This window comes from Nelumbo nucifera, chromosome 2 (genome assembly GCF_055504915.1).
Source record: "Nelumbo nucifera cultivar China Antique chromosome 2, China Antique-T2T, whole genome shotgun sequence".
In the NCBI taxonomy this organism is placed as follows: domain Eukaryota; kingdom Viridiplantae; phylum Streptophyta; class Magnoliopsida; order Proteales; family Nelumbonaceae; genus Nelumbo; species Nelumbo nucifera.
Window position 1 is genome coordinate 67,439,428 of NC_142650.1, and position 15,391 is coordinate 67,454,818.

The following is a 15,391-nucleotide window of genomic DNA, read 5'->3' on the forward strand; positions in this document are numbered from 1 at the left end:
CAATCAATCAGACTAGATTCTTGTGGTGGGTCTGTCCAATAACACCTAGTTCTGTTCTGAACTCTTGCTCGCACTCTTTAATTACTCTAACTTCTTTACTGCAACATCGACCCCTTTATAAATAGTTCCAAAAGAATCCCTTCCCAGCTCTTTGCTGAAATCACTTATAGCTTCTTGGAGGTCTTGCTAAGTAAAAGAGGATGGAACTTCTAAAATATTTCTTTTTGGTTAAATTGATTTTGGTTTGTTGCAGTAAGCTAAGAAAGCAAACAGGGTAGTTACAACTATCAGTACCAAGTTAACAAAGACATATCGAGGTACTCGAAAACAGTGAGATGATGATGATCATTATCCTTCTCTTATCTTTCTTTACATGGAGATTGTCTACTCTTACTTTGAGGAGAGCCTTTCCATTAATGTTTATGTTTATCCTTCCATTTGAAAGTGGTAGAGTCTTCTTCCAACAGGTCTGACCTGTGAGAACTACAACACACCAGTGAATGTGATCGCCAAGGAGAAAAACGGAGTGGCAAATAGAGTAACGAGAGTGAGACTAAGGGAGAGAGAAAGAGAGAAAGAGAGAGGGCGGGTTGGGCAGTGATCCCAACGGTTTAGTTGCTTCTCTGTCTCCGACGACAGTATAGCGGGATGATGTCGATGAGGGTGAAGGAGCTTAGTAGGGATGAAAGAGAATAGCAGGATGTTGGAAGGAGGGTAAAATAGGTATTTGGAAAGATTTGATCATTTGTTTAATGTTTTCCGTCATGATCATTGACAGAAGGGAGGTTTTTGTCAAATTTTTTAAAAATAACAGGGAGATTTTTGCTAAAGTAAAACTATAGAGGAGGTTTTTATGATTACCAGAAAGTTCAAGGGAGGTTTTTGTATTTTACCCCTTTGTTTTAATATATACCGGTGGAGACCCGTGCAATGCATGGGATTTATTAAGAGAAAGTTAAATAATAGAAAGGGTCATATAATAAAATTTCCCTTATAGTTTCATGGATTTACTAAAATCTACCGTATAGTTAGCATTTTACTAAAACACCACTTATAATTTGCAATGGATTTAATCAATCTTCCCTTATGTTCATTTAAATAAATTTAATCAAAACAAAACAAAAATAAAAATACCATTTTTGCCCTTAATAAGATACGGGCAACCACTCTATTAACTATATTTAGTCAATTTTGTTTTTTATACAAAAAAGTGTTAAGGGTATTTTTGGAATAAAAAATCATGGGCCTAATGGCAAAACAAATACTTCTTAATGAAAGGTTGATTAAGTAAATAAGTTGTAAAATATATGGAATTTTTAGTAAAATGAAAACTATAAGGTAGGTTTAGGTAAATATGTAAAACTATAATGTGTGTAGGAATGACAACGGGGCGGGAATCATATTCCCCATCCCCGATTCTAAAATTAACCCCATCCTCGATCCCTGATGGGGATGGGTTCCTTGTGGGGACCCGAATCCCCAAAATGTTTTCAGATAATAGTATTTTTTAAAATAAATTTATTTAAAATAAATAAAATTTTTAAATTATAAAGTTATGTTAGATATTATATTATTTAAAATATTTAGTTATTTAAATACTTAAATAATATGTAAAATATTTAAATATTTAAATATTAATTATTTATTGAATTTAATTATTCATAAAATCATAATTTATACTATTATTACATAATTTCATTATTAATTTTGTAATATACTAAATTATCATTAATTTCAATGTTAGGTTATAATTGTTTTTATACTTTGAAGAAACTTTTTAAAGTTATTATATAATTTTGTTAGAATATTTAAATAATTCTTAATTTTTTTAATCCATACTTTCTTTAGACAGATATAGATAAAAAGTAGGGGAGAGGATAAATAGGAAGTAGAGATAATTTAGGAGAGACACTCCCTACTAAATTAGAGATAATTTTGGAGATAAATTGGAATTAGAGATAATTTAGAAGATAAATAAGAATTAGAGATAATTTTGGAGAAAGTAGGGGAGGTGGTTTAGGAGAAATTTTAGGAGAAAAGATTATTTAGGTTATTGGGAAAGTGCATATCTCATTGGTTGTTTCAAAAATGACATGGAATTAAAAAATAAAAATGAGAAAAAAATGAGAAAATTTCTTAACCACTTTGTTTTAATATATATAGATAGATAGATAGATAGATAGATAGATAGATAACTATTGATAAAAAATACAATATAGTAAATATCATTTTTATGGTTAAATAAACAAGATATGTACAAAGATGGCAAGCATCCTTTAAAGGTTTTCATTAAAACAAAGAAACAAGCTAGCTGAGGTGCACCTAGGCTTAGGTGAAGGTGTGAAGCACACCCCACAAAACAAGCCTCACCTATGAGCCTAGGTATGTCCTGTAAGAAAATAAAGCCATGTTTGGTTCAATTTTCATTCTTTCTTATTCTTACCCAAGTTGAAATTCTAAAATAGAAAAAATGAGTAAAAATGGGAAGAATGAGAAAATATTTCTACAAACCAAATGTTTTTTTCCTAAAAAATTATTTTTTTACAACAAAAATGAGAGTACTGGTTTGGTTAAAAAAATCATTCTCATTCATTTTTTTCATTAAAAAATAAAAACACAAAAGGACCTGTAGACAATGCTAGATACTTCTAACAATGTTTTAACTTGTTTTTTTACCATATCCATATGATTATAGAAAAAAATAAAAAGACAATGATATAAAATCATCAAATTATTTTATTTTTTGGGTGTGTGATGTTAGTCTCGACCTGGCAGGTGTGAGAATGTGGGTTGAAGTCTGAAAGTGGCTATATGGTGTAAAAAATATCAAAGGTTAGGTCTATATACTATCCACTCCTTCCAAGACCCTAAGTATCTAGAACCAACATTAGACAATGGCCTTTTTGATGTTTTTATGGTAACCATAGGCTGATCATCCAAAATGAATGGTGGAAAAGGCAATATAAGAATAATGAGAGAAACATGTGTGTTATTGGAAAAAAATATATTTTTTCAAAAAAAAATGCCACATGCTTCATATAAATAAAGACAGATTTTTTTTCTAATTTTTCCTTGTTGAAAAAAAATGTATCGTTCATGCAAAAATAAAACATATCTAGTACAAATACATAGTATATGCACTCAACTAAGGCTAACCAAAATCCAACACATTCCAGAGGAAAATCTAGTCAATATGCTTTCATTCACCATTCAAAACCAAGTATTGCAATGTTTACAAATTCTAAAACATTGCTAGAAAGTGCAGCTTTAATTAGGATTTGTTTTGAGAAAAACTGGATAATTTAGGACACCAAAGTGACAATTTTAGTTACTGAATTAGGCATCCATAAGATGGCCCAAGACCTAGATGGCAGGGACCAACATTGAGTAATGGTCTTTAAGTCTTTTAATTAAACATCCATAAGAAGATGATGGGGAGGATGCCATTATAGATACTTGGGGTGGTTAAATGGAGCATTTTGGGCCCTATGATTACTGTGATCCTCAAGTCCATGGAAACTCCCACTTTTTCTTAGGTGCAATTTTGTTTTTGTTTAAGAGAAAAGCCTAGAAAACAGACCAGGGACATCTCTCTATTTCCAAGCAAAATTAGATAGATTCCTAAGAGCTCAATTTTAAATCTAATAACCAAGTAAAGCAGGTTAAAAGGAACTTTTTTTTCTTTTATATTGCAAGTGATGACTTTGTGCAAAAAAATTCCAAAGGTTTGGCTGTATCTAGTCCCCCTCCCAAGAGTTTGGATAGCCGAGACTAAATGTGAGTAATGGTCCTTTTTCTTTTGTATAGAAACATTTTTATGCGGTTATGTGCTTCAAGTCATTTTGTATACTCCTGTATATCCTCTTATGCATACTTTCTATTTTCTTAGTGGAATTTCCAATTAGTTTACATTGTTTTCCAAAAAACAGTTTTCTTTATTTCTTTGTTTCATGTAAAACTGGAAAACAGAAGAGTGAGACCAGAAACATTTTTCTTTGTTGTGGTTATGTTCTTTCTTGGAGAAGCCACAAATAAGCAGTGCCCAGCCAGCCATGCATGGTGCTTTCTTGAGTGGTATAAGAGAAGCCTCACGTATTCTTCATGCCACAAGGAGTCGACTAAATAATCTTAGGTTGCATGTGCAAAAGAATTAATGTGGGACCATGTGAAGATGTTCTTATAGATCTATTCAAGAAGCCTGATTTAGCATTTGGGATGTTTTCATTTATATTTGACCCTTTAACTGAAGACCCTAAATCCCTGGGGCTTATGAAAGTTATCATTGGGAAGTCCAAGAGTGGATTTAGTAATGTTCTGAATGGTTTGGGCTTTACTGATATAAGAATGTGCTGAATGGAGGATATCATCTCTCTAATTTAGTAATAAGGATATCTACTATATCAATTACACGCATTTGAGGTGTAGAAAAGAGAGATAAACCCTGTCATTGTATAACTTGGCAATTAGCTATATATGACAAACAAGAGTATCTAGCCAAAGGTTCAATATTAGGAACATTATGAGAAAAATGGATAGTATCACAATGAGATTTGACCTATTGGAAACAAAAATATTTTCATGTATCTTCATAATTTACAAGAAAACAAATAACTTTTTCAAAACCTCAAACTTTACTCTAGGTGGAGAGGCGTCCACCTTAAAATTTTATTAATCAAAATCTTAACATAGATTGCAAAATACAGGGTTGGACATAAATCACTCCCTTGACCCAAGAAATCAGGAGGTAAACCACTATGACCATTTTTAACGGATGCAAGGGATACCCGTTTTGTCTTCTCTTAGACACAAACTCAATGATCTAGGCTAGAAAATTGAATTTCTCTGTGTCACAACTGTAATTAGCTACTGCGTTGACCACATGGTTGCACTCTTTGTAAGTGTGGCTAACTCTCCTAGCCACCTTACCACATGTCTTTCACCTCACCCCATAGAAACCATAGGCTCCAAGGTACCTACAATGCACCCATAAGCATCTTACCAATACCTCTGAATCTAGCTCCACCCATAAATCGACCATTCCTAGTTCGTCTCATAATCTTAATTAGTCCATCTAATAATGCATGCGCTTATGCTTGAGTGTTCAAGACAGTCCAGTAGAAGTTTGCAAAAGCCATTAAGAATTTCCTTTCAGCGTCCCTTGGAATTCCACCACCACTTTTGCAAATTCACTAGTCAATGCAGTAGGCAAGAACTTTCAGGTATGTCACTTTGAGGAGTTGAGGTAGATCTTTAAAAGGGATCTTACCCTCATTGCAGGGAGATCGATTTTAGCTACAACAGATTGATTTTACCTTGTAGAGAGAGAGAGAGAGAGAGGGACGAGGGTTCAGTCAAGGGCTTGAGTTTCAAACCTCAAAGTTCGAATGAAAAAAGACTTGGTAAAATGGGATACAAATATTTTTCGTGCCACAGAATATGTTATATTTTTTGCCCAAGACCCAACTTTCATTCTTGGAAGAATGAGTCCTGCAGAAAGAAATGGTTATCCAAACATCCACATCTCATTCATTCTTGCCCATTCTTTTTCAAAATCGGTAAGAATTAGAAAAATGAGGCTAGTGGCAACGAACCAAACATAACCTAAGCTAACCTAATTTCCAATCAATAACTTCCCTTATGCCTCACCCTATTTCAATCCATAATTCTGCTCTCCACACATTTTCTCAACTGCTAAGGGTATTTATTGTAGCTTGTTCACTTAAAGTTGGAGGACGAAAAAAGAATAGAAAGGAATAAGAATTAATAGATGTTAAGATAATTGAAGTGTAGGAAATCTGTAGCACAACCCCAAGCTACTAATGTTGCACTTTGCCATTGACATTGACCCTGGTAAGAAAAGATGGTCTACCCATACCATAATCTACAAAGAAAAAAACGAAAAAAAAAAAGAAAATGAACACTGCAACTAAGCAAACTTACAAATAATGTAAGTCCAAGCATACCTACAAAGAATATAAGCCAATTTTTATCCAAGAACATGCTCCTTGTGTAGACCACTCACTATAGACACCTCATTCCCTAGGCATCTTAGGTTATGGAAATAACCAAATAGGCAATTCTAGGTAACAAGTAGCCCCTAGGTGACTTCTAAGAGATGGAAATTAGCAAAAGAACAAAAATTAAATTATTGGTTAATTCGATGTATAAAACATGTATATAAATTGAAAAAAAAATAGCAAATCTCTCTATCAAATAACACTGTATTTTATGTTTGTCCACTAAATTTATTGTTAATTGATTAAATGTTGGTTGATACAACGTATAAGTTTTCAATCCACTTGTGTTCATCCATCATATAGAGATTTGAAATATAACCCAATGTTTTGTAATTGCAGGAGCTATGTAATTTGAGTATCAAATTACATCTCAAAATCAACACAAGTTGTTTTATATATACTTGTCTTGGGAAAGTTGTAAGTGCTATAACACCTTTACATGTTCTATGTTTGTGTTAATACTGATGTTTGAAGGATGTGTTCACTAGTATGTTGCATCCATGTAGGCAAACAAACCAAATGGGAGGTTGTGTGATTATTTTGTGTGGAAAGTTCCCTAAGGTCTTAAGGATAATGACACTTCATCCGTGCACAATTAAGATCTAGAAACCCGAATTGATGAACTTGACAAATTGGTGGCTGACATGGAAGGTCATCTGAAAATATTGAAGGGATAAAGGCCATATGTTTTATAATTGTTATATTTATGATTGGGTTTCTTCTCTTATATATGTATAAGAATTAGTCCCTATGTGCATGATAATTCAATGTAAGACTTGTAGCTTTTTGGATGTGGGAGGTGTTATACACACTTAACAGTGAGGCAACTAGGTATGTTTGTTTAGAGAAACTGAGAGGGTAACACCCTTATTGCAAGTCTCATTATATACCTTACCCCTAAGGCAAAAACCTAGAAGGTAACACCCTTATTATAAAAGAAATACGACTAAAACAAGCTATGATGATTTCGTTTTAAGGTCTTGATCAAAATGGAATGACAGAATAGGACTCGCTTTGCACCTCCTTAATTTCACAGTCCAACTCCATTTTCTAATTTATGGATCATATAGCGATGCTTAGTTAACTTTGCCTTCAGAGCTCCCTGAGCCTGCTTTGGGTATTAACTTTGTGGGTGATGGGATGCAGGAGAAGGATTGGTTGTCTTTGGTTGCAGTTCACAATGATGCTTGGTTGCTTGTCATAGCATTTTATTTTGGTGCCAGATTTGGATTTGATAAAAATGGTAGGTAATTCTCTCTGTTATGAAGTTATGGATATCTTCCTTATTTCTATGCATTTCACTTAGAACCTATCCTACATAAGAAATGGCGATTGTATTGGGAAATTGCTATTTTGTTTGTTGATTCGAATATTAGTTGGGACATAAAAATCTAGATTTGAAGTGTACCAAACAAGCAAATTGCTTCCAAAACTAAGAGCATTGCTCCCCCTATTGTACTAGGGCCCATTCATTGCCTATTTCCCCTGACAAATAGTTGGAGTAAGCCCTCATCTAGAGTTGCATAATTGTTGGGAACAAGAAATTAAGGTGAAGGACTCTATATACAAGAGGAAACTTTCCATTCAGGTTCATCTGCACCATTATTCTTGGCATTCTCACATCCCTTTAAGAATTTCTTGATAGCTTCTTCGTAGTACTTGGTGGCATCTTTAACCATCATGTTCTCTACTAACTTGTGGGGATAAATGTCCTTTCTATGGTCCCCATTTAGTGTAGTTGCCAATTGCACCAATTCCTCTTCAAACTTACTCATTTTAGCCCCTTCATTTGCTTCAACTTCACCAACTACACCAACTCCTCTTGTAAATGCAATCACCTGGGTAGTTTGTTCTTGGACTCTCCTTGTTCAAGACAGTCTCAAAAGAAAAATCATGGACATCTTAATGAGAAAATAAAATAAATGAATACCTACTATGTTGTAGCACAAAGAATCAAAAGAACGTTCATCAAGTTTAAAGGAGACATCATTGTAGCCTTCCCCTTTTATCTCATTACCCAGAATTTGAATATATAAAAAAAAATGGAGAAAAAGAGAGAGAGGAGACATCAGAGAGAAGGAAACATCCATAAATCCTAATATTCAACATCCATAATAAAAAACACATAAGTACTAATTAAAAGTTTTACAAAAAACACAACCATTAATGCACTGGTTAATCTCCTCATGGTTTTCATCCCTTCAAACTTTGTCATCTTTGGGCTGGTTTTCCTACATACATGGAAACACAAATCAGTACATCTAAAGAAGTATGCTTAAACCCCTCAATCCCCAATAAAGGCAAGATTTTATCCTAAGTCTCCACTATAACTAGCTAGAGACCTTATCAACAAGCTAGGTGCCACTTTCATTTACGCTATATTAAATCTTTTGGTATGAAAAGTCTAATATTTGTCAGCCGATAAAGCTCTAGCCTTTGGTTAAGATAATGAAATGAGAAAAACATGGTAATCAAAAAATGACAAATGGCACCACTTTTTAAAATGACAAAGAAATATAATTTGTTATTTCATTGTTCCTTGATTCTTACATTGAAGCCGTGCTTGTTTTGGATCTACTCTCCATTGACAAATATACGATTTTCTCCAATATTTTATATCAAGATACATGGTGCTAAGGAAATAATCTTTGTATGCAATTGCTTTACTGCAACCTCTATCTAGACTTCCAATTAAGGTTCAAAATAGGCTGTATCGGCCTGTATTGTGGCTTGCAAGTTTTTATTAGCTTTTCTTCTCCAATTTGTTCAGATGGGTCCGTTTAAGGCCCTTATACCCCTTGAACTAGACTCCAAAATACCCCCTGTAGGGGTGTATCGAGAAGCCACCAATACGATACGTATCAGCCGATACAACCTGATACGTATCAAAATTTTGAACATTGCTTCCAATTTAATTTCATTCTTCTAACATGCACGAACTTTTATAGGTTGGAATTGTTATGGCAATTTATTTCACTTGCTTTCTTATAAGATGCTTTCAATGAATACTAGGGTTCCAAGCATAATGTATTATATTCCTATATGAATAAGTAAACCTACTTTATAAGATAAGGCATAGAGATAATTGAGGACCATGGGGCATGAAGAATGTGTTTTTCCTGCCTAGTGTCTGTCATACATGTGATGGCATGCAACTAGCCTTTCGAATGATTATTTAGTGAATCAGAGGCAATAGATACATAGGTAAGAAATACCAAGCTTAGCATCCTACTGACATCCACTGAGAAAAGACAATGCAAAAATTCAAAAAGGAATTTTACAAGGGTTTTTAAATTTTGGTTTTGGTCTATTTGTTTCTTTGGGGAGGAGAGTGTGAAAGTGAGGAAAACCTAAAGTATGGAAGTTAGTCTTACCAAAATTAAATCCTAAAAATTTGAACAAATTTCCCCAAATTTTAACATGTGTTGTAGTTCCTAGTTCCATTAGTAAAATTGTAAAATCTAAACATGATATTTTGTGATACTCATCTAAAGAATGATGCTTTTTTTTTTGTTTGCCTAGTATTGTTAGTAGAGCTGTAAATTAACTAAGTAACTACATAATACGGATGAACACTCAATTATCTAAATAAAAACTTTTTTTATTATATAGGTAGTTTATTCCTTTTGTTGCGTTTGTTCAACAAAAGGCTGAAATTCTATATGAATCTTGGCAAGTCTAATTCTAAGTCAAAACATACATAATGCTATTAGCATTTCCAGAATAAATTTGGGTATATTTTTAGAACCCAAATTTCTTTTTAGTATCATTTCCAGAATAATGATGTTGAAATTGTGGTACTCCTTAAATTCTCTGAAAATCGTGGGAGTATAAATCTTTGCAGTTTGTTCAAGAATTAACACTTGTATGCTCAAATGGGGTTTGCTTTGGATCATCTTGAAATCCACATCAAATTCCTTTTGATGTTTATCTTTTACAACTCTTTTAAAATGGTCCAAGAATCAAGACATATTCAATGATGATTTCAAATAACCCCTTAACAAACTATTCATGCTTTTCACTCCTTAAGTGTTTCTCATGTTAGTAGAAAAGTGGTTCCTTACATAAATCAATGCCCACTTCTCTTTCACTACAAACAACCCTTTCAACCATGTATTTCCTTTCAAATCATAATGACAACATTTCTTTCCATGCTATTAGAAATTCATCATCTTCTTCATAATCATATATCAATTTGCTAAAATCCTTCTCAAATGTATTAGAAACACAAATAAGATGAGACAAGTGTTTAACTGCATTCTGATAAATGTGTCATATACAAATGTGATGATTAACATCTAGGAAGACATATTGTATGGCTTTTGCCATTGATACACATTGATCTATTAAGATCGTTATTGGTTTTTTCCCACTCATTTGCATTCAATAGTCTCATCATATATTAGTGTAGCCCCAAATATTGGTGATTAATACCAACAAATGGTGCAAGTGGCTATTTATCTCAATTGATTCTAAAGGTGGTGTTAAAGCATATTACATCCCCAAAAAAATTATAGCTAAGTATTGTTCTTGCATCAACCCTAAAGACATTTGTAATCTTTTTTTTTTCATAATCAAGTTGTATGGAGTGGAAGGATGGGGAATTTTCCATCTGCAACTTCTTAAAAAAATTTAAAATATCTCCTACACCCCCCATTTCTATATTTTTTTGTCTCTTTGTACAAAATTAATTGCAATAATCAACATGAGTGAATCATGGATTCTTAATCTCTCCAACTTGATTGGCCATATACTCCCATGATGGCTTCCAGTGTTATCCTTGACTTGTCTACAAGATCAGCTTGAGAAGTTTGGGTCACTGTCATTCTCCTATGTGACCTTAATATGTATGTCTTGCTTGGAGTTACAACCTCATGATTGTTTTTTTTCCAAATCGAATAATGGAATATTGACCACTTTCTTTTAAAGCAACAAGCATGCTAGCCTAATATCTAATTCTTACATTGTCACGATGATACTTCACATTATCTTGTGGTTTGTATTCACGAAAAACATTGTACAGAACAGTAAAATATCTTATATATTTTATTAACCCACTTTTTGTTTTATGTTTCATGCTCTTTCAAATACTAAACCCCAACCTTCTGGCATATTCATTATAAAAAAATATGCATCATCCAAATTTTCAAACATCATTCCCAACTTTGGTTCTTCTATTGTGATCTGTGTCCCATCATCCAACATTAACTTAGGTGTAGTTTGGCAATCAATATTTGCAAGATTTTCATCTTCACTATAAAACCTACTACAGCCTTCACCTTGAGTATCCATTTAAAATTTTCTGCTATAACAATAAGCTTCCTATAGAAATTCACTTCATGTTATAATAAGCATACAATAATAAAAACAAATCTGATACAAATATTTAATGCATTATCAAAAATTAAGGAAATAATGCAAAAGAAGTTGTGACTCAACATTATGAGTGGTTTAAGAACAATAGTGTGGAAATTCTATAAAACATAAAAGATCAAAGAATTTCATTTCAATACAAAAGGACAATGCTAAATAGGCTATAACATCAATGAGAAATGATATTAGGATAATTTGGATCAATTTAAAGCAACCCTTCATTCATTCATATGTATGTCAATAATGAAAAAAAAAAAAAAGATTGAGAGTCAACAAGTAGTTTTATATCAAATGCTTAGGGTGCCTTCAATTCACTTTCAAGAAAGGTTCCAAGGTTACAAAAAGAATACAACCTCTCTTGCTTTCAACAGTGGATTGAAGCAATGAAATTGGTGGTAAAAAAGTTGTTGAACCAGACAAATGATACTCAGTTTTTGGTGGCCTTTGCTGGAATTCAAGATTCAGTCCACCAATTTTCCACCCAACAGAGGATCCAGAGAGGTATGGAATTTATTGGTGACATGCCACTGGAAATTGCGTGCCAGTGAATATTAGTTCAGATTGACCCAAGATAGCTATCCTTTTTTCTTATTTCATTTTGCAAATAGCACAATGGGCAATTTTTGTAATATTAATTTGTTGTTTTTTAACTACTGTGAAATGTAATAGCCAAAGAAATGTGTGTAGTTTATGAAAATATGCATATGAAGGCATATTTCACACAACTGCACTGAAATGGAGTAATATGAAGTTGTATCCATGTTAGACCATTGGAAACTTATCTATTTGATAAGTAACACTTCATACCAAACAATCCAATGACCACCAAATGTGCCCAATTATTCTTTTGGAGAAATTTAATGCAAGAGAACAACCATTTATTCTTCAGAGTCTATCCATTTGATCCAAGGGTTAACAGGTCTTAGTTTCTATACTTGTCCAAAGTCAATCAACAGAAGAGGACTATCACAATTTGGGGCTAGAATTCATTGAACTAATTGGAAGAGACATTAACCAAGCAACAAACTAGACAACTGGCTTGGTTAGGCCCATAGAAGGAGCATTTAATTCTCCTCATACTTATGAGTGTTTAATAATGTGATCTCTATAAGAAGGGGTGTTTAATCTACCGTGTCCAATTGTGTTTAATCTATTGGAGACATTTCATTCTAATCGAAAACATGGGTTTTTAAAATGATATGATAATAGGTTAGGACTTGGGGAGACTACCTTTGTTTTGATAATTGATGACCGCCAGTGTAAGGAGCAATGGTTCTTCAATTTGTTGAGAAGAGAAGAACAATAATAACATAAGATTTGGAAGAAGAAGAAGAAGAAGATTCGTTAGGGAGAGTACCTTTCTATGCTTAACGTTGCCGGTGGATTCCATGTTCATAGACGCCGATGTGTAGTGAGATGGCTAGTGGGATGCTTTTGTGGGTTAGGGCTCGGAGGAGGGGAGGAAATGGGAGGGAGTTTCTTGAAAGAAGTGGGTTTAAGGTATTTTTGTCCTTTTGTGTCTAGTTGAATTGGGTTTCTTCAACTAACTATTGAATGCCCATTAACGTTAGCACAAATTTGAAATGCAGAAATGCTGACGTGCTTGATTCTTATTTGCGGGTTCACGCACATGGGATGCGAACTCTTGGAGTCTGGATTCAGTGGAGCATTAGGTTCACGAGGCGCGTGAACCCTCCAATAGTAGGCGTGCACATCGACTCTTTTGAACTAACTTCTAACATAACAGGCGTTTGCCACTAACTTCTATCCGTCCGGTTCACAGAATGCGAACTCTTGGAGTCCGGATTTAGTGGCGCATGAACCCTCCAATGGGAGGCATGCATGTCGACTCTTTTGAATTAACTTCAACATGCGTTTGCCATTAACTTCTATCCGTCCGGTTGAACCAGACACTAAAAGACAAAAAAATGAAAAATATCATTTTAAAATTTAGAATTTCATTCAAACTTCAATTAGTGGAACGCCTCTTGGAGCTAGGGGATTCCTTTCAGCTCAAATTTGCCTAGGAGGTTGTTGTCCTTGGTCATTGGGCGCTCACCTGAATTAGGACTCCGAGCTGGTTGTCAGCATAGGTCGAGAATATCTACTCCTTCTTGGTTGGAAAGGTTGTGTTTTGGGGAATCAAAACAGTCATCACACCTCCAGTAGTCTCGATACCGAGGCTAAGAGGAGTGACATCAAGCAACAGTAGGTCTTGGACCTTCTGGTCACCTTCTCTGCTAAGAATTGCAGCTTGGATGGAAGCTCCATATGCCACGGCCTCATCTGGGTTGATACTCTTGCAGAGTTCTTTCCCATTGAAGAACTCTTGCAAAAGTTGCTGCACCTTTGGAATCCTGGTCGACCCACCAACAAGGACAATGTCATCGACCTAACTCTTGTCAATCTTGGAATCCCAAAGGCACTTCTCGACTGGTTCCATGCACTTCCTGAACAAGTCCATGTTCAATTCTTCAAACTGAGCTCAAGTGATCATTGCATAGAAGTCGATACCTTCGTACAGAGAATCGATTTCGATGGTCATTTGTGTGGTGGAAGACAAAATTCGCTTTGCCCTCTCACAGGCCATCCTCAACTGCCGCAAAGCCCTCACATTGCCGTCGATGCCTTTCTTGTGCTTTCTCTTGAACTTAGAAACAAAATGGTTGTCGAAGTCCTCACCCCCGAGATGGGTATCTCCGACAGTGGCCTTCACCTTGAAAATTCCTTCCTCGATGGTCGGCAGTGAAACATCGAAGGTTCCACCACCCAAATCAAAGATGAGAACATTTTTTCACTAGACCTCAAAGCCTTCTTATCCAAACCATAAGCAATAGAGGTTGTCGTGGGCTCATTGATAATCCTCATCACGTTAGGCCCAGCAATGGTTCTGGCATCCTTCATCGCTTGCCTCTGTTAATTGTTGAAATAGGCCCGCATAGTGATGACAATGTTCTTGACTGTCTGACCCATATACGCCTCGGCAATCTCCCTCATCTTGGTCAAGACCATGAGCGAAGCTTGTAGCCTTGAAATGGAAATGCGCTAGATGGGTTGCTTGTCTCTACTAAGGATCAACAAAGAAACAAAGGGATTTAAAAGAAAACTACAAAAAATTACAAAGCACTTGTGTTAACTCAATTTGGAGTTCTTGATTTCAGCCCAAGTTTGGTGAGAAACGTTGCAAGGAATTTATAAGCCTGTTGATGAGGTTGTGTCGTTAATGTTGAATGTTCAAGAATTTTGTGAAAAAGGATCAATTGTGCAAGGAAGAAGAAAAAGGAGCTTACCACCATTTGATTTTTTTTTTTTTTTGTTGTTGATTGATTCCTCGCCATCTTATGTCTGGTCTTCTCACGGGCCAAGGTTAGGCTCGGATATGGGAGAATGGGAGGCAAATCGTTCAAAATGGGATTTTTCTTTTTCTTTTTTGTCTTTTAGTGTCCGGCTCAACCGGACGGATAGAAGTTAATGGCAAACACCCGTTATGTTGAGGTTAGTTCAAAGAAGTCGACGTGCATGCCTCCTATTGGAGGGTTCATGCGCCCCGTGAACCTAAGGGTCCACTGAATCCGAACTCGAACTCTTGATACATGCCCTGACGTGTTTTGACTTTTGAGCCAATGTCAAGTCGAGCTTGCTAGAATAATTTAATAATGTTATTCCTTTTTATAAAAATATTAAATTTTAAAATGCTTTATATATGATTTTATATTATACATATATATATACATGTATACTAATACCAAGGTTTTAAAAACCGACCAAAAAACGGAACCGTTCTAGCGACCGGTTTCCAAGCAGCGGTTCAACCGTCCGAGTCAAACAGTTTGAACAGTTTAAATATTATAACTGGTGATATGTCATCTTACCCATTAAATTGGAATATTAGGGTAAGATGCATATAAATACAAGAGAAAAAAAGGTTTGACTGTTTGAGAATGAGATAAATGTGAGAAGTTGCCATCTCTCTCTCTCTCTCTCATATCTGTCATCTAGCC

General features: G+C 34.7%; 1 long non-coding RNA gene and 1 pseudogene across 1 annotated transcript; both read right to left on the reverse strand.

Annotated features, from left to right (window-relative positions):
- Positions 1-7,925: 7,925 nt before the first annotated feature.
- LOC104601417 (uncharacterized) lies at positions 7,926-12,922 on the reverse strand. Its single transcript, XR_735870.3, has 2 exons — positions 12,748-12,922; positions 7,926-8,248 (listed from the first exon to the last, which is right to left on the reverse strand). It is a non-coding gene; the product is annotated as an uncharacterized LOC104601417 (long non-coding RNA).
- Positions 12,923-13,352: 430 nt separating this feature from the next.
- Positions 13,353-14,402, reverse strand: LOC104601418 (heat shock cognate 70 kDa protein-like; annotated as a pseudogene).
- Between the last annotated feature and the right edge of the window lie 989 nt (positions 14,403-15,391).